Raw genomic sequence first — 26,661 nt, 5'->3', positions numbered from 1 at the left:
TCCTTGGTAGACGTCTGGCAAGAACAACATCCCGGGGCATCCTGTTTACGCGCCCCAGTTCTAAGGTGGAGTTTCTAAAGTTTTTGGATCTAAATTTATTTAACATCACATCCACACCCCCACCCGTTCTTTCGGTGTCACTCACGGCTTGAGCCCCCCCCATATCCCCACAGTGTTCCCCCATCTCCCTCACACCGAGCCCCCCCCCAACATCTCCCTCACTCCGAGCCCCCCCATCTCCCTCACACCGAGCCCCCGCCATCTCCCTCACACCGAGCCCCCCCATCTCCCTCACACCGAGCCCCCCCATCTCCCTCACACCGAGCCCATCCCATCTCCCTAACACCGAGCCCCCCATCACCCTCACACCGAGCCCCCCATCTCCCTCACACCGAGCCCCCTCATCTCCCTCACACCGAGCCCCCCCCATTTCCCTCACACCGAGCCCCCCATCTCCCTCACACCAAGCCCCCCCCATCTCCCTCACACCGAGCCCCCCATCTCCCTCATACCGAGCCCCCCCCATCTCCCTCACACCGAGCCCCCCCAACTCCCTCACACCGAGCCCCCCCAACTCCCTCACACCGAGCCCCCCCATCTCCCTCACACCTCCCTCACACCGAGCCCCCCCCCATGTCCCTCACACCGAGCCCCTCAACCATCTCCCTCACACCGAGCCCCCCCCCAACTCCCTCAAACGAGCCCCCCCCCTCCACTCCCTCACACGAGCCCCCCCAACTCCCTCCCACCAAGCCCACCCCCATCTCCCTCCCACCGAGCCCCCCCCACAGCTCCCCCCCATCTCCCTCACACAAAGTCCCCCCCCATATCCCTCACACCGGGCCTCCCCCCCATCTCCCTCACACCGAGCCCCCCCCCATCTCCCTCACACCGAGCCCCCCCCGTCTCCCTCACACCGAGCCCCCCCATCTCCCTCACACCGAGCCCCCCCATCTCCCTCACACTGAGCCCCCCTCCCATCTCCCACACAACGAGCCCCCCCCATATCTCCCCCCATCTCCCTCACACCGAGCTCCGCCACCCATCTTCCTCACACCGAGCCCCCCCCATATCTCCCCCCCCATCTCCCTCACACCGAGCCCCCCCATCTCCCACACACCGAGCCACCCCCATCTCCCACACACCGAGCCCTCCCCCCAAACTCACTCACACCGAGACCCACCCAAACTCCCTCACACCGAGACCCCCCCAACTCCCTCACACCGAGACCCCCCCCAACTCCCTCACACCGAGCCCCCCCCCCATCTCCCTCACACCGATCCCCCCCCATCTCCCTCACACCGATCCCCCCCCATCTTCCTCACACGAGCCCCCCATCTCCCTCACACCGAGCTCCCCCATCTCCCTCACACCGAGCCCCCCCATCTCCCTCACACCGAACCCCCCCATCTCCCTCACACCGAGCCCAACCCCATGTCCCTCACACTGCGCCCCCCCATATCTCCCCCCCATCTCCCTCACACCGAGCCCACCCCCCATATCCCTCACACCGGGTCTCCACCCCATCTCCCTCACACCGAGCCCCCCCCCATTCTCCCTCACTCACACCGAGCCCCCCCATCTCCCTCACACCGAGCCCCCCTCATCTCCCTCACACCAAGCCCCCCCATCTCCCTCACACCAAGCCCCCCCCATCTCCCTCACACCGAGCCCTCCCCACAACTCCCTCACACCGAGCCCCCCCTTATCTCCCCCCCATCTCACTCACACCGAGCCCGCTCCCATATCCCCCCCATCTCCCTCACACCGGGCCTCCCCCAATCTCCCTCACACCGGGCCTCCCCCATCTCCCTCACACCGGGCCTCCCCCCCATCTCCCTCACACCGAGCCCCCCCAACTCCCTCACACAGGGCCTCCCCAACATCTCCCTCACACTGGGCCTCCCCCCATCTCCCTTACACCGGGCCTCCCCCCATCTCCCTCACACCGAGCCTCCCCCCCATCTCCCTCACACCGGGTCACCCCCCCCATCTCCCTCACACCAGGCCTCCCCCCCATCTCCCTCACACCGGGCCTCCCCCCCATCTCCCTCACACCGGGCCTCCCCCCCATCTCCCTCACACAAGGCCTCCCCCCATCTCCCTCACACCGGGCCTCCCCCCCATCTCCCTCACACCGGCCTCCACACCATCTCCCTCACACCGGGCCTCCCCCCCATCTCCCTCACACCGGGCCTCCCCCCATCTCCCTCACACCGGGCCTCCACCCCACCTCCCTCACACCGCCCCCCCATCTCCCTCACACCAAGCCCCCCCCCCAATTCCCTCACACCGAGCCCCCCCATCACCCTCACACCGAGCCCCCCCACATCTCCCTCACACCGAGCCACCCCCGCATCTCCCTCACACCGAGCTCCCCCACATCTCCCTCACACCGAGCCCCCCCCATCTCTCACACCGAGCCTCTCCCATATCCCCCCATCTCCCTCGCACCAGGCCTCCCCCATCTCCCTTTCACCGGGCCCCCCCCCCAATTCCCTCACACCGAGCCCCCCCCCAATTCCCTCACACCGAGCCCCCCATCTCCCTCACACCGAACCCCCCCATCTCCTTCACACCGAGCCCCCCCATCTCACTCACACCGGGCCCCCCCCAATTCCCCCCCATCTCCCTTACACCGAGCCCCCCCATCTCCCTCACACCGAGCACCCTCATCTCCCTCACACCGAGCCCTCCCCACAACTCCCTCACACCGAGCCCCCCATATCTCCCCCCCATCTCCCTCACACCGAGCCCCTCCCATCTACCTCACACCGGGCCTCCCCCCATCTCCCTCACACCGAGTCCCCCCTATCTCCCTCACACCGACCCCCCCCCCATCTCCCTCACACCGAGACCCCCCATCTCCCTCACACCGGGCTTCCCCCCCCATCTCCCTCACACCGGGCCTCCCCCCCCATCTCCCTTACACCGGGCCTCCCCCCCCATCTCCCTCACACCGGGCCTCCCCCCATCTCCCTTACACCGAGCCCCCCCCATCTCCCTCACACCGAGCCCCCCCCCTCCCTCACACCAAGCCCCCCCCATCTCCCTCACACCGAACCCCCATCTCCCTCACACCGAACCCACCATCTCCCTCACAACGAGCCCCCCCATCTCCTCACACCGAACCCCCCCCATCTCCCTCACACCGAGCCCCCCCATCTCCCTCACACCGGGCCCCTCCCCAATTCCCTCACACCGAGCCCCCCCCCATCTCCCTCACACCGAGCCCCCCCCCATCTCCCTCACACCGAACCCCCCCATCCCCCTCACACCGAACCCCCCCATCTCCCTCACACCGAACCCCCCCATCTCCCTCACACCGAACCCCCCCATCTCCCTCACACCGAGCACCCTCATCTCACTTACACCGAGCCCTCTCTACAACTCCCTCACACCTCCCCCCCCATACCTCCCCCCCATCTCCCTCACACCGAGCCCGCTCCCATATCCCCCCCCCATCTCCCTCACACCGTCCTCCCCCCCATCTCCCTCACACCGGGCCTCCCCCCCATCTCCCTCACACCAGGCCTCCCCCCCATCTCCCTCACACCGAGTCCCCCCTATCTCCCTCACACCGACCCCCCCCCCCATCTCCCTCACACCGAGACCCCCCATCTCCCTCACACCGGGCTTCCCCCCCCATCTCCCTCACACCGGGCCTCCCCCCCCATCTCCCTTACACCGGATCTCCCCCCCATCTCCCTCACACCGGGCCTCCCCCCCCCATCTCCCTTACACCGGGTCTCCCCCCCATCTCCCTCACACCGAGCCTCCCCCCCATCTCCCTCACACCGGGCCTCCCCCCCCATCTCCCTCACACCGGGCCTCCCCCCCATCTCCCTCACACCGAGCCCCCCCCATCTCTCACACCGAGCCCCTCCCATATCCCCCCCATCTCCCTCGCACCGGGCCTCCCCCATCTCCCTTTCACCGGCCCCCCCCCCAATTCCCTCACACCGAGCCCCCCCCCAATTCCCTCACACCGAGCCCCCCATCTCCCTCACACCGAACCCCCCCCCATCTCCTTCACACCGAGCCCCCCCATCTCACTCACACCGGGCCCCCCCCAATTCCCTCACACCGAGCCCCCCCCAATTCCCTCACACCGAGCCCCCCCCATCTCCCTCACACCGAACCCCCCCCCCATCTCCCTCACACCGAGCCCCCCCATCTTCCTCACACCGAGCACCCTCATCTCCCTCACACCGAGCCCTCCCCACAACTCCCTCACACCGAGCCCCCCCATATCTCCCCCCCATCTCCCTCACACCGAGCCCCTCCCATCTACCTCACACCGGGCCCCCCCATCCCCCTCACACCGAACCCCCCCATCTCCCTCACACCGAACCCCCCCATCTCCCTCACACCGAGCACCCTCATCTCACTTACACCGAGCCCTCTCTACAACTCCCTCACACCTCCCCCCCATCTCCCTCACACCGAGCCCGCTCCCATATCCCCCCCCATCTCCCTCACACCGGGCCTCCCCCCCATCTCCCTCACACCGGGCCTCCCCCCCATCTCCCTCACACCAGGCCTCCCCCCCATCTCCCTCACACCGGGCCTCCCCCCCATCTCCCTCACACCGAGCCCCCCCCATCTCCCTCACACCGAGCCCCCCCCCCATCTCCCTCACACAGAGCCCCCCCTCCCTCACACCAAGCCCCCCCATCTCCCTCACACCAAGCCCCCCCATCTTCCTCATACCGGGCCTCCCCCCCCATCTCCCTCACACCGGGCCTCCCCCCCATCTCCCTCACACCGGGCCTCCCCCCCATCTCCCTCACACCGCGCCCCCCATCTCCCTCACACCGCACCCCCCCATCTCCCTCACACCGCGCCCCCCCCATCTCCCTCACACCGCGCCCCCCCCATCTCCCTCACGCCGCGCCCCCCCCATCTCCCTCACGCCGAGCCCCCCATCTCCTTCAAGCCGAGCCCCCCCATCTCCTTCACGCCGAGCCCCCCCATCTCCCTCACGCCGAGCAACCACCATCTCCCTAACACTGCGGACCCCCCATCTCCCTCACACCGAGACCCCCCCATCTCCCTCACACCAAGCCCCCCCCCATTTCCCTCACACCGAGCCCCCCCATCTCCCTCACACCGAGCCCCCTCCCCATCTCCCTCACACCGAGCCCCCTCCCCATCTCCCTCACACCGAGCCCCCCCATCTCACTCACACCGAGCCCGCTCCCATATCCCCCCCCATCTCCCTCACACCGAGCCCGCTCCCATATCCCCCCCCCCCATCTCCCTCACACCGGGCCTCCCCCCATCTCCCTCACACCGGGCCTCCCCTCCATCTCCCTCACACCGGGCCCCCCCCATCTCCCTCACGCCGGGCCTCCCCCCCATCTCCCTCACACCGGGCCTCTCCCCCATCTCCCTCACGCCGGGCCTCTCCCCCCATCTCCCTCACACCGGGCCTCCCCCCCCCATCTCCCTCACACCGGGCCTCCCCCCCATCTCCCTCACGCCGGGCCTTCCCCCCATCTCCCTCACGCCGGGCCTCCCCCCCATCTCCCTCACGCCGGGCCTCTCCTCCCCATCTCCCTCACGCCGGGCCTCTCCCGCCCATCTCCCTCACACCGGGTCTCCCCCCCATCTCCCTCACGCCGAGCCCCTCCCCCCATCTCCCTCACGCCGAGCCTCCCCACCCATCTCCCCATCTCCCTCACACCGAGCCCCCCCCATCTCCCTCACACCGAGCCGCCCCCATCTCCCTCACACCGAGCCCCCCCCATCTCCCTCACACCGAGCCCCCCCCATCTCCCTCACACCAAGCCCCCCCCATCTCCCTCACACCGAGCCCCCCATCTCCCCCACACCGAGCCCCCCCCATTCTCCCTCACACCGGACCTCCCCCCATCTCCCTCACACCGAGCCCCCCCATATCTCCCCCTATCTCACTCACACCGAGCCCCCCCCATCTCCCTCACACCGAGCCCCCCCATCTCCCTCACACCGAGCCCCCCCCCATCTCCCTCACACCAAGCCCCCCCATCTCCCTCACACCGAGCCCCCCCATATCTCCCCCCATCTCACTCACACCGAGCCCGCTCCCATATCCCCCCCCCATCTCCCTCACACCGAGACTCCCCCCAATCTCCCTCACACCGGGCCTCTCCCCCATCTCCCTCACACCGGGCCACCCCCCCCATCTCCCTCACACCGGGCCTCCCCCCCATCTCCCTCACGCCGGGCCTTCCCCCCATCTCCCTCACGCCGGGCCTCCCCCCCATCTCCCTCACGCCGGGCCTCTCCCCCCCATCTCCCTCACGCCGGGCCTCTCCCGCCCATCTCCCTCACACCGGGTCTCCCCCCCATCTCCCTCACGCCGAGCCCCTCCCCCCCATCTCCCTCACGCAGAGCCCCTCCCTCCCATCTCCCTCACGCCGAGCCCCTCCCCCCCATCTCCCTCACGCCGGGCCTCTCCCGCCCATCTCCCTCACACCGGGCCTCTCCCGCCCATCTCCCTCACACCGCCCCCCCCCCCATCTCCCTCACACCGAGCCGCCCCATCTCCCTCACACCGAGCCCCCCCCATCTCCCTCACACCGAGCCCCCCCATCTCCCTCACACCGAGCCCCCCATCTCCCTCACACCGAGCCCCCCCATCTCCCTCACACCAAGCCCCCCCATTCTCCCTCACACCAGACCTCCCCCCATCTCCCTCACACCGAGCCCCCCCCCATCTCCCTCACACCGAGCCCCCCCATCTCCCTCACACCGAGCCCCCCCCATCTCCCTCACACCAAGCCCCCCATCTCCCTTACATCGAGCTCCCCCATCTCACTCACACCGAGCCCGCTCCCATATCCCCCCCCATCTCCCTCACACCGAGCCTCCCCCCAATCTCCCTCACACCGGGCCTCACCCCCATCTCCCTCACACCGGTCCTCCCCCCCCCCATCTCCCTCACACCGGGCCTCCCCCCATCTCCCTCACACGAGCCCCCCCCCCACCCATCTCCCTCACGCCGAGCCCCTCCCCCCCATCTCCCTCACGCCGAGCCCCTCCCCCCCATCTCCCTCACGCCGAGCACCTCCCCCCCATCTCCCTCACGCCGAGCCCCTCCCCCCCATCTCCCTCACGCCGAGCCTCTCACCCCCCCATCTCCCTCACGCCGAGCCCCTTCCCCCCATCTTCCTCACGCCGAGTCCCTTCCCCCCATCTCCCTCACGCCGAGCCCCTCCCCCCATCTCCGGCACACCTCCCCCCTCCCCCCATCTCCCTCACGCCGAGCCCCTCTACCCCCATCTCCCTCACGCCGAGCCCCTCCACCCCCATCTCCCTCACGCAGAGCCCCTCCCCCCCACCGCCCTCACACCGAGCCCCTCCCCCCCATCTCCCTCACACCGAGCCCCTCCCCCCCATCGCCCTCACACCGAGCTCCTCCCCCCATCGCCCTCACACCGAGCTCCTCCCCCCCATCGCCCTCACACCGAGCTCCTCCCCCCCATCGCCCTCACACCGAGCCCCTCCCCCCATCTCCCTCACACCGAGCCCCTCCCCCCCATCTCCCTCACACCGAGCCCCTCCCCCCCATCTCCCTCACACCTCCCCCCTCCCCCCATCTCCCTCACACCGAGCCCCTCCCCCCCATCTCCCTCACACCGAGCCCCTCCCCCCCAATCTCCCTCACACCGAGCCCCTCCCCCCCATCTCCTTCACACCGAGCCCCTCCCCCCCATCTCCCTCACACCGAGCCCCTCCCCCCCCTTCTCCCTCACACTGAGCCCCTCCCCCATCTCCCTCACATCGAGCCCCTCCCCCCATCTCCCTCACACCGAGCCCCTCCCCCCCATCTCCCTCACACCAAGCCCCCCCCATCTCCCTCATACCGAGACCCCCCCATCTCCCTCACACCGAGCCCCCCCATCTCCCTCACACCGAGACCCCCCCATCTCCCTCACACCGAGCCCCCCCCATCTCCCTCACACCGAGCCCCCCCCATCACCCTCACACCGAGCGCCCCCATATCTCCCTCACACCGAGCGCCCCCATCTCCCTCACACCGAGCCCCCCCATCTCCCTCACACCGAGCCCCCCCCCATATCCCTCACACCGAGCCCCCCCATCTCCCTCACACGAGCCCCCCCATCTCCCTCACACCGAGCCCCCACATCTTCCTCACACCGAGCCCCCCCATCTCCCTAACACCGAGCCCCCCCCATCTTCCTCACACCGAGCCCCCCCATCTCCCTCACACCGAGCCCCCCCATCTTCCTCACACCGAGCCCCTCCCCCCCCCATCTCCCTCACGCCGAGCCCCTCCCCCCCATCTCCCTCACGCCGAGCCCCTCCCCCGATCTCCCTCACACCAAGCCCCTCCCCCCCATCTCCCTCACGCCAAGCCCCTCCCCCCCATCTCCCTCACACCGAGCCCCCCCATCTCCCTCACACCGAGCCCCCCCATCTCCCTCACACCGCGCTCCCCACCCCATCTCCCTCACGCCGAGCCCCTCCCCCCCATCTCCCTCACGCCGAGCCCCTCCCCCGATCTCCCTCACGCCAAGCCCCTCCCCCCATCTCCCTCACGCCAAGCCCCTCCCCCATCTCCCTCACACCGAGCCCCCCCATCTCCCTCACACCGAGCCCCCCCATCTCCCTCACACCGAGCCCCCCCATCTTCCTCACACCGCGCCCCCCCATCTCCCTCACGCCGAGCCCCTCATCTCCCTCACACCGAGCCCCCCCATCTCCCTCACACCGAGCCCCCCCATCTTCCTCACACCGAGCCCCTCCCCCCCCATCTCCCTCACGCCGAGCCCCTCCCCCCCATCTCCCTCACGCCGAGCCCCTCCCCCGATCTCCCTCACGCCAAGCCCCTCCCCCCATCTCCCTCACACCGAGCCCCCCCATCTCCCTCACACCGAGCCCCCCCATCTCCCTCACACCGCGCTCCCCACCCCATCTCCCTCACGCCGAGCCCCTCCCCCCCATCTCCCTCACGCCGAGCCCCTCCCCCGATCTCCCTCACGCCAAGCCCCTCCCCCCATCTCCCTCACGCCAAGCCCCTCCCCCATCTCCCTCACACCGAGCCCCCCCATCTCCCTCACACCGAGCCCCCCCATCTCCCTCACACCGCGCTCCCCCCCCATCTCCCTCACACCGCGCCCCCCCATCTCCCTCACACCGAGCCCCCCATCTCCCTCACACCGAGCCCCCCCCATCTCCCTCACACCGAGCCCACCCCATATCTCCCTCACACCGAGCCCCCCCCCATATCTCCCTCACACCGAGCCCCCCCCATCTCCCTCACACCGAGCCCGCCCCATATCTCCCTCACACCGAGCCCCCCCCATATCTCCCTCACACCGAGCGCCCCATATCTCCCTCACACCGAGCCCCCCCCATATCTCCCTCACACCGAGCCCCCCCCATATCTCCCTCACACCGAGCCCCCCCCATATCTCCCTCACACCGAGCCCCCCCCATATCTCCCTCACACCGAGCCCCCCCCATATCTCCCTCACACCGAGCCCCCCCCCCCATATCTCCCTCACACCGAGCCCCCCCATATCTCCCTCACACCGAGCCCGCCCCATATCTCCCTCACACCGAGCCCGCCCCATATCTCCCTCACACCGAGCCCCCCCCATATCTCCCCCCCATATCTCCCCCCCCCCCCATATATCTCCCCCCATCTCCCTCACACAGAGCCCCCCCCCCTCCGGCTCCCTACAGATCGCATATTGCATCAAGTGCCTCTCCACGCGCCGTGTGTCTGCAGTGCGGGCGCGTTGTCTGAGGCAGCGGGGCCTTAGCCATAAAAGTAACATTGTAGAAGAGAAGTCCCTGCTCCGAAGAGCTCACAATCTAATTGGTGGAGAGAACTTACTAAGACAGTAGGAGGGCATTCAGGTAAGTGCGTCTGTAGGGGGGCCACGCTTTATGTATCGTGTATAGTATTAGCCACGGTGCTACTCATATGCTTCTTTAAGCAAATGTGTCTTAAGGTTTGTCTTGAAGGTGGATAGAGAGGGTGCTAGTCGGGTATTGAGGGGAAGAGCATTCCAGAGGTGTGGGGCAGTCAGTGAGAAAGATTTAAGGTAGGACAGGGCTTTAGATGCAAAGGGGGTAGAGAGAAGACATCCTTGAACAGAAGACAAGAGTCGGGATGGTGCATAGCGAGAAGTGGAGTCGGGATGGTGCATAGCGAGAAGTGGAGTCGGATGGTGCATAGCGAGAAGTGGAGTCGGATGGTGCATAGCGAGAAGTGGAGTCGGGTTGGTGCATAGCGAGAAGTGGAGTCGGGTTGGTGCATAGCGAGAAGTGGAGTCGGGATGGTGCATAGCGAGAAGTGGAGTCGGATGGTGCATAGCGAGAAGTGGAGTCGGGATGGTGCATAGCGAGAAGTGGAGTCGGGATGGTGCATAGCGAGAAGTGGAGTCGGATGGTGCATAGCGAGAACTGGAGTCGGGATGGTGCAAAGCGAGAAGTGGAGTCGGGATGGTGCATAGCGAGAAGTGGAGTCGGGATGGTGCATAGCGAGAAGTGGAGTCGGATGGTGCATAGCGAGAAGTGGAGTCGGGATGGTGCATAGCGAGAAGTGGAGTCGTGATGGTGCATAGCGAGAAGTGGAGTCGGGATGGTGCATAGCGAGAAGTGGAGTCGGGATGGTGCATAGCGAGAAGTGGAGTCGGATGGTGCATAGCGAGAAGTGGAGTCGGGATGGTGCATAGCGAGAAGTGGAGTCGGGATGGTGCATAGCGAGAAGTGGAGTCGGGATGGTGCATAGCGAGAAGTGGAGTCGGGATGGTGCATAGCGAGAAGTGGAGTCGGATGGTGCATAGCGAGAAGTGAAGTCGGGATGGTGCATAGCGAGAAGTGGAGTCGGGATGGTGCATAGCGAGAAGTGGAGTCGGATGGTGCATAGCGAGAAGTGGAGTCGGGATGGTGCATAGCGAGAAGTGGAGTCGGGATGGTGCATAGCGAGAAGTGGAGTCGGATGGTGCATAGCGAGAAGTGGAGTCGGGATTGTGCATAGCGAGAAGTGGAGTCGGGTTGGTGCATAACGAGAAGTGGAGTCGGATGGTGCATAGCGAGAAGTGGAGTCGGGATGGTGCATAACGAGAAGTGGAGTCGGATGGTGCATAGCGAGAAGTGGAGTCGTGATGGTGCATAGCGAGAAGTGGAGTCGTGATGGTGCATAGCGAGAAGTGGAGTCGGGATGGTGCATAGCGAGAAGTGGAGTCGGGTTGGTGCATAGCGAGAAGTGGAGTCGGGATGGTGCATAGCGAGAAGTGGAGTCGGATGGTGCATAGCGAGAAGTGGAGTCGGATGGTGCATAGCGAGAAGTGGAGTCGGATGGTGCATAGCGAGAAGTGGAGTCGGGATAGTGCATAGCGAGAAGTGGAGTCGGGTTGGTGCATAGCGAGAAGTGGAGTCGGGATGGTGCATAGCGAGAAGTGGAGTCGGATGGTGCATAGCGAGAAGTGGAGTCGGATGGTGCATAGCGAGAAGTGGAGTCGGATGGTGCATAGCGAGAAGTGGAGTCGGGATGGTGCATAGCGAGAAGTGGAGTCGGGATGGTGCATAGCGAGGAGTGGAGTCGGGATGATGCATAGCGAGAAGTGGAGTCGGGATGGTGCATAGCGAGAAGTGGAGTCGGGATGGTGCATAGCGAGAAGTGGAGTCGGGATGGTGCATAGCGAGAAGTGGAGTCGGGATGGTGCATAGCGAGAAGTGGAGTCGGGATGGTGCATAGGGAGAAGTGGAGTCGGGATGGTGCATAGCGAGAAGTGGAGTCGGGATGGTGCATAGCGAGAAGTGGAGTCGGGATGGTGCATAGCGAGAAGTGGAGTCGGGATGGTGCATAGCGAGAAGTGGAGTCGGATGGTGCATAGCGAGAAGTGGAGTCGGGATGGTGCATAGCGAGAAGTGGAGTCGGGATGGTGCATAGCGAGAAGTGGAGTCGGGATGGTGCATAGCGAGGAGTGGAGTCGGGATGGTGCATAGCGAGAAGTGGAGTCGGGATGGTGCATAGCGAGGAGTGTTTCATAAACGGTTATTTTGGGATCCTGTGTGTTTGTTTTTATCTTGTGTTTAACAAACTGTTATTTTTTTGGATATTACGAGGGCTCCTTAGGGGACAACTTTTTTTATTTCTTGTTATCATATTATTCTGTTCCAGAGCATCACCAGCCCCCATTACTGGGAGCACATTACTGGGAGCACATTGCTGGGGGTTTTTGAGGTACCATTTACTTCACGGTGTGATATACATACAGTATATATCTGTGTGTCCCCAGTACTTTGATCTAAGGGAACCAGACCGGGATTTGGCAGCAGACCCCTCCCCCCTCTGTGTGTTATCTAACCTCTTGTACTGTATCTGTCATTATTAGGAGCTGGGGGGCCGGTGATAAAGGGGCGTGTCCGAAGCTGCGTCACCCGTTACCCACAATCCCGTGTTTCACAACGGGGGGGGGGGTGGCAGCTATACAGGCGGCGGCGCGCGGACACTCACCGCAGAGGGGGGATCCTGCCTGACTCTCCCGGCCCCTCCCAGCTGCTGCATGTGTGGGAGACGCTGCTGCTGCTCTCTGCCCGGCTGAGAAGGGATTGCTTCCTGCTGCCCATGCGCCTCCGGTCTAGATCGACCACATGACCAGCAGCACCCAATCACAGCAATGATAATAATAACCAGCAGCAAAGGGGTTAATTTTAAAGGGGAAGCGACACCATGAGACTGTCCCTGCCGGGGGCGTGTCTTAGTGAGTGTCCTTGCCGGGGGGCGTGGCTTAGAAGGACGTCACGTGATGAGGACAAGCAAAGCCAGATGTTCATAGCAAATGTCAGGAAATGTTTTATATAATTATTAATTATCTTTATCCCATGTGTCATTAAAAAGAAATTGCTGGGTGTGGAAAGGTGCAATGTTACAGTAACCACACACCTGAGGTGTATTGCAGATGCCGTTTATAAGACAAGTGATAGAGGGGGGGGAGGGCTTTGCCCTCGGGACGTGGCTCCCCCCCCCCCCCTCCCCCGAAAGTTACTTTTATAACATAAGATGGCGGCAGAATGTAGGTTCCCTTTGTGCAAATAGCTGACATGTGATGTTTAATTCGGCGATTAACAAACCCATTACAAACTGTGCGTAACCTTTACCATCAAGGTGTCTGCCATTAACATAAATAATACCCGCTACCGCTATACGCGCTGCTCGGCCTTAATCACAGGGGCGGTTCTGTGTCACCCTGCGGGGGGGGGTCCCATTCTCTCCCGGTAATACAGGTATAAATGATTGTAAGCTCTGTGGGGTATATGCCATAGCTGTTGGGGTGTTTAATACATTTATTGTGGTGGGGGCTACTCACAAGCTCCCCACTGGAGTGGGAGGCTACACTCTGGCCCCCAATGGGGTGAGGGGCTGCACATGGGTCCCCACTAGGAGGGGTCGCTACCCTTGGGCCCCCGCTGGAGTTGGGGGCCACAGATGGGGCCCCACTGGGGTGGAGGGGCGACACTTGCTACAGCTTTTGTAGAGACATGTGCCTTCATGTATTATTATAATCACAGAATTAGGTTATTAATGGGCTCTAGTATTGGTAGTTATATTGGATTGAAGATGTGCATCTTGTTCATTCTTATGCATTGCTGGCACCAAAGGGTTTTGTTATATTGGGCATATTAAGCTTTCAATTGGTTTATAAAACTCATCATGAATGCAACAGTAGTTTAAACCCTGTGTTCTATCACAGGTATAGGATTAGGTGACATGTAACAGTTGCAGCATGTTTTCGCTTTTTGATTTGGAAGCTACACTCATTCATAATTCCACAGCATTGCTTTTGGTCTAGTGTTAAGCTATATTGTGTAACGGCTTTCATATATCTCATAAGCAAGGCTCTAAAAGTCTCTTTCCCGAGTGTGGTCCTGTGAACCTCATTGTGGTCACACCCTGGGATCACTGTAATCTGACGTATAAACGTCATATTTAACATGCCTGGAATAACATGACTATGAAAGACGTGCCCGCAGTAAGAGTATGAGTGCAACATAGAGTATGTCTGACTCCCGGCTGAGGGTGTGAAGTTCTGTCCTCCGAATGATGCAAGAGGGTCCTCAGTATGGGGTAAGTCTGCTGCAACACGGCTCAGCTAAGGGGGCAGGGGACGAAACGGAAACTTCTCTACGAAACAGATGGTAATGTGAGTGACTGTACTGTGATACACAATGTTTCATCGACATTTAATACAAATTCCATTTAGCTTTACTGTACTATTTATAGTACCAGAGGAAATTACTGCCAGGGGTGCCAACATAGAGATGAATAGTATATTTTATCCTGTGTCTTCATGGTCGGTCCTGCTCACCGTATGTGCACATTGTGACGGTAGAGGTAGCCAGCAGTCACGCCTTTCGGGATGAAGAACGCGCCGGCCACTTTTCAGCACCTGGTCAACCTGTTGCTGGTTGTTCGCCGGCTCCATGAAAAGTATGGCTGCCACAAGAGACCAGGCATTTACACCTTTTTTTTTTTTTACCAGGATCATACATTGAGCAAAACAGGTAAATGAAATAAATTGTACATTTATTCACAGGAAAAGGCAATGTTGCACAAACTACATGTAACGGGTTTTCTGGACTGGCCTGACCCCCCCCAATCTCATATTGGCCCCTGTGGTCTAACCAGTCCCCATTACAGTGTGATAGTGTCTTGTGGTGCACCTGTCGGCAACAGGACTCCTGAGTCTCCCGCATGATGGTGTGTGGGGATTGCCAACCCAGACAGGCAGCTGAGGTAGTGTGCTTGAGTCCTACCTAGATCCAGTGCAGCGCCTCCACCTCATCAGGATCCCAGCGTCCGCTTGAGGATGAGTCTGATGAGGAACTCCTCTGTGGTGCTCCTCTCTGTGCAATAATTCCACACATGCACACGAGAGTGATGTTAATCAGGACCATTCTTTATTGTACGGTGGGCCAGCTGCCCTCCACAATGGGGTGTAATCAGCCCTCCATTGTTCACCTACTTCCCTTGGAAAGGTGTGTCCTCCTAATGTAGGGATTCCCTCTCCCTGCAGGGATATCTATTCTGTGCCAGGTCCCTGGTCACAGTCTCCTTCTTCAGCTACTATAACATAACCACTCTCATCTAATTAGCAACAACTTCAGAACTCAGACTAGAACTAGAACTAACTTTTGGCTCAGTGCTGTGCCTTATGTATCCTCTGGGGGCTGAGACATCACCAACCAGGGAGTCAGAGCCTGTGACCACTCCCATCCATACATAGGGCACCTCACCAGGGTGTGAGGGCAAACCTCCATAATTACTGCTGGCATGCCCATAACTTACCAGGCCTTACTGTCAGCAGGAGAGATGACTGCAACCATTTTACAGCATGGTAACATTCTCCCCCTGGTGAATCCCACCGTCCCCGGCTGGGACCTAAATTTGAACACCTTCCGCCAGGAAGCACTGTAAAATGGAACATTATTAGACATCACACAGGTTCATAACAACATAATGAAAACAGCCACATCACGCCAAGCACGCCCCGACCAGCAGCCACGAGCCCGTGTAATGCCCTAGTACCGCCTAATAATAGTGTCTCGGGTCCGGCTTCTTCACCTCTCGACCCCCCATGTCCAGAACGGACACGTGGTAGCTACGCTGCGATCCCCTCTCGGGCCTGTAGACTACCCTGTGCTTATACACGCTCCTCCCAATGCTCCAAACCCTTATAAGGTGCTCTATTCTCTCTTCCGCCTTGCTACCAGTAATGGCACCCCCTTTGTTAACCATATACTCCTCAATAGTTTCCCGTAGCCACCTATCCCTATTCTCCTCTATCTCCTCCATGAGGGGTTCAGGGACATAGGGGTACTCCAACCCATGAGAGTATTTGTACTTTGCAATGATCGCCCTTTCCGCCCTACTACTCCTGGTTAGGTTGGCGCTCCCTGCTTTCCCTGGTAACACCCATGATAGGGGCTCGTCCGGATCTACGGGGTCGTTTAATATACCGGGGCCCATGGGTTCAATTTCGTTTCGGTCGATCATGAGCCACCAATATTGCATTTCTTTCTTCCGCTCTGCGGGCGTGAACTCTCCCCTAGCCCACCAGTAATCTACCACGTCATCTTTGCGTAGCAGAAACCGCGTGCGGTCCATCCAACCCACATACCCCTCGAATAAGGGGGCCCACCATCGGGTCTCCTTGGGTTTTTCGTTCCACTCCTGAGAGTCCCCCTCGTCGGTACCTCCCCAGGAGCACACCCCGGAAGTCCCTGCAGAACGGGGCCTGGACCACCTCTCGTGTTTCGGGGCCTCACCAGAGGGTATATCCTCCTCCTCCGGCACCCACCGGGACTTAGTTACCCGTCCCAACTGTCCTCCCCGGGATCCCTCCCCGGAATCGAAACTACTGGTTCTGTCCCCAGTCCGGTTCTCTCCAACCCCCAAAGACCGGTCCGACACCCCCAAACTAGAGGATGATCCCCGGGGCCAGGTGACTGGGACAGGGGCCTTAGCTAGGGCGTGGGGTTGGGCGTAAGGGTAGGCAGTCGGAAGCCGCGGGGTTCCGACCCTTTCGCCTTCCTGGGATTGTCCTGTACCACTGGACAGTGATATCGCCGGTGGCGTCTCACCTTTCTCCGGCTTCCGCGTACTCCGGTCCTTCTTGGTCGATCGGGAATCACCACCCGATCGCTGAGATGCGTGCCTCCTGGTTCCGCCGCTCCGACCGGAAACGCCGTCGTCACTGGAACCGGAAGCGTCGCCATCTTGGGATGGACCCCCATGCGGGATCTCTTCTACCACGATCAGGTCCGGAAGTTCCTATGCGTCCACGTGCGCCGTCCGGGCCTAGCACGGCCTCTCCTCCTCGGGTGATGGCATCGGAGCCTGGCAAGGACAAGGGCTATCCTTACCAGTCCGCAGATTGGGTGTGGATCGCCCATGGCCACTGGACCCGCCGGTCCCGATAACTGCTGGGCTCCGCCTCTCCGGTTTCGGCTCCACCGGGGACACCCGACTCCGCCCACTGTCGCTGCCGGTAAGTGGCCGTTTGGTCCCGTTTCCCCCACCGGGCACTGCCACCGGCCAGACCAGGGTACTCACTGGCTCTTTGGGTCCCTCGTCCGAGGGATCCGCACTTAGCGTACTTGGGGTCACCGAGCGCGGCGACCGCCTTCTCTTCTCACGGTCGGTTGTCAAACCGACCACGTCACACTCCTCAGGGTCTGTATTTTTAGTCCATAGCGCCCCGGGGGACTCGCGGGACAACATAGCAGTATTCCCCCCAGGATCGTTGTTCTGTATGGGCACGAAGGTGGGTATTGGCCACAGATATTGTGTGCCACACTGGGGACAGCGCGCGGCCGTGCTCATGGCGCCGCCGGGCAGTCGGCACAGTAGGCAGAGGCCTACGACTGTCTCCGCGCCCCCCACGCGTATCACTAACACCCCGCCGGGTATCGCGTAGGGTTGGGTTGAAACCATCCGGTTTGCATCCGGGGAGCAGGCCATATTCTTGGTAGGAGCTACTCGCAATATTGGTCTGTCCTGAGAGCTGGTTCCGCACGAGTGACCAACAGGGGTTGAATGGTCAGCCACTCCTTGGTTTAGCTCCTCCCTCCTCTGACACAGTTGGAATCCGCCCCCATTAGTAGCAATTATGGGCGGGTCCCACAAGGGAATAGGATGTCCTTTAATTAAGGCCGCGCCTCTCTCAGTCCTAGAGGGCGCGACCACAGCTTCTGCATGTTTTTCCCAACAGGGTGGGGCTCTGCTTTTGCCGCCAACTCCAACCGCTTCCTTGCAGCTGCCTTGCGTGCAAAGTATCCTTCTTTCTTGCACCCAAATTCCGCTGCCGGAACTTCTTTTGGTGATGGGAGCGGTAGCATACCAGTTCCTGGGCCCACAGGGCATAGCTGGAAACCACTCCCCCTGGTAGATATTAGGGGAGGGTCCCACAGGCTAAGTGGTTGGCTCAGGACTGGGGCTGAGCGAGTCTCTGTCCGTGAAGGCGCGGCCGTAGCTTTCGCGCCATACCCCCCATGCGGGCGGGGCTCTCCAGTTGGCGCCACTTCTGGCCAATTCTTAGTAATTTGTGCATCCGCAGAATAGTCTGTCATCGGCCCACGCGGTCTCCCAGAGAAGCGGGAGCCGCCATTTTGCAAGTCCTTTTTCCCAACCACAATTTCAATGTCCTCTACACAGTCCTCCAGGGCAGCCCCCCGTTGTCCTAGGCAGGACCAGAACGGTGCGGCCACAGCTTTCACTCCACTCCAGAGCAGACTTGAAAAAGACAGTTCAGCGACAGCTTGCTCTTCAGTGGGGCGCACGCCACGTGTGCTTTCCCCATTAACCTCCGGTCGCCATTTTGGACTATCCGCACCGCGCGGATCCTCCATTCTTGCGGTCGCCATTCTCTCGTAACAGTTATCGTACATGGGTGCTCCTCTCTGCGGGGCAGCCACCACACCGATACAATAAAGATGTCTCTGATGCACCACCACATGTGTACCTAATGTAGGCTGGACTCATGTATGCACTACCTCAGGCTAGGCTCACTCTCTCAGTGTCTGCTGTATCTCCTTCCTCCCAGTCTGTGCTCCCTACGGTAAGAGGTCTGGAATGGGCTAGAGTACTCTGGGGCTCCCATGCAGTACTTGGGGCGTCTACCTGTCTTGGTTAGCCTAGCGCAGACCCTCTCCAGGATTCCTGACCACGTTAACAGGCTATCCCTTCTGGCATCCTACCAACTAGCACTACCTCACGGTGACTAGGACAGCTATAGCCCGGCTCCAAACCCCCAACTCCTTTCAGGCCCCTAGGTCGTCCCTGCGAACTGACAATACCCCGTCAGCCCCCTGACCACCCCTCGGTCCGTCCAAACGCAGCACAAAGTGGCAGCAGACCCTCTCCCTGTTTCCCAGTGTGCCTAGCAAAAGCCTGTCCTGTTGACAGGGATCTCAGCAGCTCGCCTCCAAATGTAACGGGTTTTCTGGACTGGCCTGACCCCCCAATCTCATATTGGCCCCCGTGGTCTAACCAGTCCCCATTACAGTGTGATAGTGTCTGGTGGTGCACCTGTCGGCAACAGGACTCCTGAGTCTCCCGCATGATGGTGTGTGGGGATTGCCAACCCAGACAGGCAGCTGAGGTAGTGTGCTTGAGTCCTACCTAGATCCAGTGCAGCGCCTCCACCTCATCAGGATCCCAGCGTCCTCCATTGTTCACGTACTTCCCTTGGAAAGGTGTGTCCTCCTAATGTAGGGATTCCCTCTCCCTGCAGGGATATCTATTCTGTGCCAGGTCCCTGGTCACAGTCTCCTTCTTCAGCTACTATAACATAACCACTCTCATCTAATTAGCAACAACTTCAGAACTCAGACTAGAACTAGAACTAACTTTTGGCTCAGTGCTGTGCCTTATGTATCCTCTGGGGGCTGAGACATCACCAACCAGGGAGTCAGAGCCTGTGACCACTCCCATCCATACATAGGGCACCTCACCAGGGTGTGAGGGCAAACCTCCATAATTACTGCTGGCATGCCCATAACTTACCAGGCCTTACTGTCAGCAGTAGAGATGACTGCAACCATTTTACAGCATGGTTACATACATAAGAAAAGACACGGGGGTTCTGGGGGTGAAAACTAGACTTTCCTAGGTGCAGGGGCTTCTAACTCCCAAAGTTACACTGTCAGAGACCTAGCCTGAAATGTCCTGGAACTGGAATCAGCCTGCAATTCTAGTCGCCACCGCTCCTCTCTCCAGAGACCTTGAATTTAACTTGCTGGACTGGGTGCTTAGAATCTACCTATCTGATTGGCTCAGGGGTTTATAATACTTTTGAGTTTCATTCACAAAACGCTGCAGCCAATCCGGGCGTGGGAGTTTCCTAACCAGCCAATCGGAGCGATGCTGGTCTTGTGAAGCCAGGCAAGCGGGGGTGCTGAATCTGCCATGGGCATGTGCAAGGTTGCCACCTCAGCCACTTGGTATTCAGAAGCCACTCGCTGGGTCCTCCATGTCTGTTGAGGCAAATTGTGGTCCTGAGGATGTCCATTCATCTCAGGACATGGGTACTTGAGCCTTTTCCTCCTGCCCAAATGTTCTTCAAACCTGGCAACCTCTGGTGGCTTTCATTTCCTATGTCTGAGTAAACTTACTGGCACCAAGTTGGTAGCCCAGTGACTCACTCAGAACATCGGTCTGGAAAGACCCAGCTTATAATACTGTGCACAAGCATATATGTACTTAACACACTTCTTTAATATATAAATTCGAAATTTGTATGGTTAGTGCTAGATGCGGCGAATCTGATTGGCCAGAGGCTGAGGACCAATCAGATTGGTGGCTCTATGACGTCACCCAACTGCCACTCTCTTCCCCCTCGGCCTCACCACACACATAGACACACACTCTGTCCTCTCACCCCCCCATCACACTCACCCTCACTTGCGCCGCCCTGCACCGGGTCCCGGACGGAGGGGAAGCGTGGCGCGACCCTCCTGCCCCAGCCGCCAACTTCAGGCTCCTCCCCCTCGCTCCCAACCGGCTCCCGGACGGAGGGGAAGTGCGGCGCGGCCCTCCTTCCCCAGCCGCCAACTTCAGGCTCCTCCCCCCTCGCTCCCGGACGTAAGGGAAGCGCGGCGCGGCCCTCCTGCCCCAGCCGCCAATGTTAACTTCCCTCCCCGACGCTACCTTCCCTCCCCGGCGCTCCCTTACCTCCCCGGCGCTCCCTTACCTCCGGTGGCCGCGCGGGCCGGGACATGGCCGCTGGGGGGCCAAGCAGCCTCCTCGAAACTGCGCCAGTCCCACTCTCCACCACCTCTCACTCCCGTTGTGTGTGTGTGTGTGTGTGTGTGTGTGTGTGTGTGTGTGTGTGTGTGTGTGTGTGTGTGTGTGTGTGTGTGTGTGTGTGTGTGTGTGTAGGGACATTTTACTCCTGCCAACAATTTGTGCCTCACTTTCACCCCCCCCTCCTTTCACCACCCGCTGCCTTTCGCCCCCACCCCCTCACTGCCTTTCGCCCCCCACCCCCTCCCTGCCTTTCGCCCCCACCCTCTCCCTGCCTTTCGCCCCCACCCTCTCCCTGCCTTTTGCCCCCACCCCCTCCCTGCCTTTTGCCCCCAACCCCTCCCTGCCCTTCACGCCCCCCTCCCTGCCCTTCACGCCCCCCCTCCCTGCCCTTCACGCCCCCCCTCCCTGCCCTTCACGCCCCCTCCCTGCCCTTCACCCCCCCTCCCTGCCCTTCACACCCCCCCTCCCTGCCCTTAACGCCCCCCACTTCCCTGCCCTTCACGCACCCCCCCTGCCCTTCACGCCCCCCCCTGCCCTTCACGCCCCCTCCCTGCCCTTCACGCCCCCCCTCCCTGCCCTTCACGCCCCCCTCCCTGCCCTTCACGCCCCTCCTGCCCTTCATGCCCCTCCTGCCCTTCACGCTCCCCCCACCCTCCCTGCCCTTCACGCCCCCGCCCCTTCCTGCCCTTCACGCCCCCCCTCTCTGCCCTTCACGCCCCCCCTCTCTGCCCTTCACGCCCCCTCTCTGCCCTTCATGCCCCCCCCTCTCTGCCCTTCACGCCCCCTCTCCCTGCCCTTCACGCACCCGCTCCCTGCCCTTCACGCACCCCCCTCCCTGCCCTTCACGCACCCTCCCTCCCTGCCCTTCATGCACCCTCCTCCCTGCCCTTCACGCACCCCCCTCCCCTCCCTGCCCTTCACGCACCCCCCTCCCTGCCCTTCACGCACCCCCCCTTCCCCTCCCTGCCCTTCAAGCACCCCCCCTCCCCTCCCTGCCCTTCAAGCACCCCCCCCTCCCTGCCCTTCAAGCACCTCCCCTCCCTGCCCTTCACGCACCCCCCCTTCCCTCCCTGCCCTTCACGCACCCCCCTCCCCTCCCTGCCCTTCACGTGCCCTTCACGCCCCCCCCCTCCCTGCCCTTCACGCCCCCCCCCTCCCTGCCCTTCACGCCCCCCCCTCCCTGCCCTTCACGCCCCCCCCTCCCTGCCCTTCACGCCCCCCCCCCTCCCTGCCCTTCACGCCCCCCCCCCTCCCTCCCTGCCCTTCACGCCCCCCCCCTCCCTGCCCTTCACGCCCCCCCCCCTCCCTGCCCTTCACGCCCCCCCCCCTCCCTGCCCTTCACGCCCCCCCCCCTCCCTGCCCTTCACGCCCCCCCCCTCCCTGCCCTTCACGCCCCCCCTCCTCCCTGCCCTTCACGCCCCCCCTCCCTGCCCTTCACGCCCCCCCTCCCTGCCCTTCACCCCCCCTCCCTGCCCTTCACCCCCCCTCCCTGCCCTTCACGCCCCTCCTGCCCTTCACGCCCCTCCTGCCCTTCACGCTCCCCCCACCCTCCCTGCCCTTCACGCCCTTCCTGCCCTTCACGCCCCCCCTCTCTGCCCTTCACGCCCCCCCCCTCCCTGCCCTTCACGCCCCCCCTCCTCCCTGCCCTTCACGCCCCCCCTCCCTGCCCTTCACGCCCCCCCCTCCCTGCCCTTCACCCCCCCTCCCTGCCCTTCACGCCCCTCCTGCCCTTCACACCCCTCCTGCCCTTCACGCTCCCCCCACCCTCCCTGCCCTTCACGCCCCTTCCTGCCCTTCACGCCCCCCCTCTCTGCCCTTCACGCCCCCCTCTCTGCCCTTCATGCCCCCCCCTCTCTGCCCTTCACGCCCCCCCTCTCTGCCCTTCACGCCCCCCCTCTCTGCCCTTCATGCCCCCCCCTCTCTGCCCTTGACGCCCCCCCTCCCTGCCCTTCACGCACCCCCCTCCCTGCCCTTCACGCACCCCCCTCCCTGCCCTTCACGCACCCCCCTCCCTGCCCTTCACGCACCCCCCTCCCTGCCCTTCACGCACCCTCCCTCCCTGCCCTTCACGCACCCTCCCTCCCTGCCCTTCATGCACCCTCCTCACTGCACGCACCCCCCTCCCCTCCACGCACCCCCCTCCCTGCCCTTCACGCACCCCCCCTCCCCTCCCTGCCCTTCAAGCACCCCCCTCCCCTCCCTGCCCTTCAAGCACCCCCCCTCCCTGCCCTTCAAGCACCCCCCCTCCCCTCCCTGCCCTTCAAGCACACCCCTTCCTTCCCTGCCCTTCACGCACCCCCCTCCCCTCCCTGCCCTTCACGCCCCCCCCTCCCTTCCCTTCACGCCTCCCTTCCCTTCACGCCCCCCTCCCTTCCCTTCACGCCCCCCTCCCTTCCCTTCACGCCCCCCCCTCCCTGCCCTTCACGCCCCCCCTCCCTGCCCTTCACGCCCCCCCTCCCTGCCCTTCACGCCCCCCCCTCCCTGCCCTTCACGCCCCCCCTCCCTGCCCTTCAAGCCCCCCCTCCCTGCCCTTCACGCCCCCCTCCCTGCCCTTCACGCCCCCCACCCTGCCCTTCACGCCCCCCCTCCCTGCCCTTCACGCCCCCCCTCCCTGTCCTTCACGCCCCCCCTCCCTGCCCTTCACGCCCCCCCTCCCTGCCCTTCACGCCCCCCCCTCCCTGCCCTTCACGCCCCCCCCTCCCTGCCCTTCACGCCCCCCCCTCCCTGCCCTTCACGCCCCCCCCCCTGCCCTTCACGCCCCCCTCCCTGCCCTTCACGCCCCCCCCTCCCTGCCCTTCACGCCCCCCCCCTCCCTGCCCTTCACGCCCCCCCCTCCCTGCCCTTCACGCCCCCCCTCCCTGCCCTTCACGCCCCCCCTCCCCTTCACGCCCCCCCCCTCCCCTTCACGCCCCCCCCCTCCCCTTCACGCCCCCCCCTCCCCTTCACGCCCCCCCCTCCCCTTCACGCCCCCCCCTCCCCTTCACGCCCCCCCCCTCCCCTTCACGCCCCCCCCCTCCCCTTCACGCCCCCCCCCTCCCCTTCACGCCCCCCCCCTCCCCTTCACGCCCCCCCCCTCCCCTTCACGCCCCCCCCCTCCCCTTCACGCCCCCCCCCTCCCCTTCACGCCCCCCCCCTCCCCTTCACGCCCCCCCCCTCCCCTTCACGCCCCCCCCTCCCCTCTCACGCCCCCCCCTCCCCTCCACGCCCCCCCCTCCCCTCCACGCCCCCCCCTCCCCTCCACGCCCCCCCCCTCCCCTTCACGCCCCCCCCTCCCCTTCACGCCCCCCCCTCCCCTTCACGCCCCCCCCCTCCCCTTCACGCCCCCCCCCCTCCCCTTCACGCCCCCCCCCTCCCCTTCACGCCCCCCCCTCCCCTTCACGCCCCCCCCTCCCCTTCACGCCCCCCCCCTCCCCTTCACGCCCCCCCCTCCCCTTCACGCCCCCCCTCCCCTTCACGCCCCCCCCCTCCCCTTCACGCTCCCCTTCACGCCCCCCCCCTCCCCTTCACGCCCCCTCCTCCCCTTCACGCCCCCCCCCTCCCCTTCACGCCCCCCCCCTCCCCTTCACGCCCCCCCCCTCCCCTTCACGCCCCCCCCTCCCCTTCACGCCCCCCCCCCTCCCCTTCACGCCCCCTCCCTCCCCTTCACGCCCCCCCCCCTCCCCTTCACGCCCCCCCCTCCCCTTCACGCCCCCCCCCCTCCCCTTCACGCCCCCCCCCTCCCCTTCACGCCCCCCCCTCCCCTTCACGCCCCCCCCCTCCCCTTCACGCCCCCCCCTCCCCTTCACGCCCCCCCCTCCCCTTCACGCCCCCCCCTCCCCTTCACGCCCCCCCCTCCCCTTCACGCCCCCCCCTCCCCTTCACGCCCCCCCCTCCCCTTCACGCCCCTCCCTCCCCTTCACGCCCCTCCCTCCCCTTCACGCCCCTCCCTGCCCTTCACGCCCCCCCCCCTCCCTGCCCTTCACGCCCCCCCCCTCCCTGCCCTTCACGCCCCCCCCTCCCTGCCCTTCACGCCCCCCCCCTCCCTGCCCTTCACGCCCCCCCCCTCCCTGCCCTTCACGCCCCCCCCCTCCCTGCCCTTCACGCCCCCCCCTCCCTGCCCTTCACGCCCCCCCCCCCTCCCTGCCCTTCACGCCCCCCCTCCTCCCTGCCCTTCACGCCCCCCCTCCCTGCCCTTCACGCCCCCCCCTCCCTGCCCTTCACCCCCCCTCCCTGCCCTTCACCCCCCCTCCCTGCCCTTCACGCCCCTCCTGCCCTTCACGCCCCTCCTGCCCTTCACGCTCCCCCCACCCTCCCTGCCCTTCACGCCCCTTCCTGCCCTTCACGCCCCCCCTCTCTGCCCTTCACGCCCCCCCCCTCCTCTGCCCTTCACGCCCCCCCCCTCCCTGCCCTTCACGCCCCCCCTCCTCCCTGCCCTTCACGCCCCCCCTCCCTGCCCTTCACGCCCCCCCCTCCCTGCCCTTCACCCCCCCTCCCTGCCCTTCACCCCCCCTCCCTGCCCTTCACGCCCCTCCTGCCCTTCACGCCCCTCCTGCCCTTCACGCTCCCCCCACCCTCCCTGCCCTTCACGCCCCTTCCTGCCCTTCACGCCCCCCCCTCTCTGCCCTTCACGCCCCCCCCTCTCTGCCCTTCATGCCCCCCCCTCTCTGCCCTTCACGCCCCCCCTCTCTGCCCTTCACGCCCCCCCTCTCTGCCCTTCATGCCCCCCCCTCTCTGCCCTTGACGCCCCCCCTCCCTGCCCTTCACGCACCCCCCTCCCTGCCCTTCACGCACCCCCCTCCCTGCCCTTCACGCACCCCCCTCCCTGCCCTTCACGCACCCCCCTCCCTGCCCTTCACGCACCCCCCTCCCTGCCCTTCACGCACCCTCCCTCCCTGCCCTTCACGCACCCTCCCTCCCTGCCCTTCATGCACCCTCCTCACTGCACGCACCCCCCTCCCCTCCACGCACCCCCCTCCCTGCCCTTCACGCACCCCCCCTCCCCTCCCTGCCCTTCAAGCACCCCCCCTCCCCTCCCTGCCCTTCAAGCACCCCCCCTCCCCTCCCTGCCCTTCAAGCACCCCCCCTCCCCTCCCTGCCCTTCAAGCCCCCCCTTCCTTCCCTGCCCTTCACGCACCCCCCTCCCCTCCCTGCCCTTCACGCCCCCCCTCCCTTCCCTTCACGCCCCCCCCTCCCTTCCCTTCACGCCCCCCCTCCCTTCCCTTCACGCCCCCCCTCCCTTCCCTTCACGCCCCCCCTCCCTTCCCTTCACGCCCCCCCTCCCTTCCCTTCACGCCCCCCCCTCCCTGCCCTTCACGCCCCCCCTCCCTGCCCTTCACGCCCCCCCCTCCCTGCCCTTCACGCCCCCCCTCCCTGCCCTTCACGCCCCCCCCTCCCTGCCCTTCACGCCCCCCCCCTCCCCTTCACGCCCCCCCCCTCCCCTTCACGCCCCCCCCCCTCCCCTTCACGCCCCCCCTCCCTTCACGCCCCCCCCCTCCCCTTCACGCCCCCCCCTCCCCTTCACGCCCCCCCTCCCTCACGCCCCCCCTCCCCTTCACGCCCCCCCCTCCCCTTCACGCCCCCCCCCTCCCCTTCACGCCCCCCCCCTCCCCTTCACGCCCCCCCCCTCCCCTTCACGCCCCCCCCTCCCCTTCACGCCCCCCCCCTCCCCTTCACGCCCCCCCCCTCCCCTTCACGCCCCCCCCCTCCCCTTCACGCCCCCCCTCCCCTTCACGCCCCCCCCTCCCCTTCACGCCCCCCCCCTCCCCTTCACGCCCCCCCCCTCCCCTTCACGCCCCCCCCTCCCCTTCACGCCCCTCCCTCCCCTTCACGCCCCTCCCTCCCCTTCACGCCCCTCCCTCCCCTTCACGCCCCTCCCTCCCCTTCACGCCCCTCCCTGCCCTTCACGC

General features: G+C 64.3%; 1 protein-coding gene across 2 annotated transcripts in view; it reads right to left on the bottom strand.

Moving 5' to 3' along the window:
* Nucleotides 1–12,655, bottom strand: part of LOC142466883 (uncharacterized) — a 37,855-nt gene extending 25,200 nt beyond the window's left edge. The window contains exon 1 of one of the 2 annotated variants that reach the window (XM_075572459.1): nucleotides 12,485–12,655. The gene's annotated coding sequence lies outside the window, so the exon portion shown is untranslated. The remainder of the gene's footprint in view (nucleotides 1–12,484) is intronic. The other variant, XM_075572458.1, reaches the window with a different exon arrangement.
* Nucleotides 12,656–26,661: the final 14,006 nt, after the last annotated feature.

This window comes from Ascaphus truei, chromosome 15, assembly GCF_040206685.1.
Source record: "Ascaphus truei isolate aAscTru1 chromosome 15, aAscTru1.hap1, whole genome shotgun sequence".
Classification (NCBI taxonomy): Eukaryota; Metazoa; Chordata; class Amphibia; order Anura; family Ascaphidae; genus Ascaphus; species Ascaphus truei.
The sequence above is the reverse complement of the archived record's forward strand: the minus strand, read 5'-3'. Positions and strand labels throughout refer to the sequence as shown.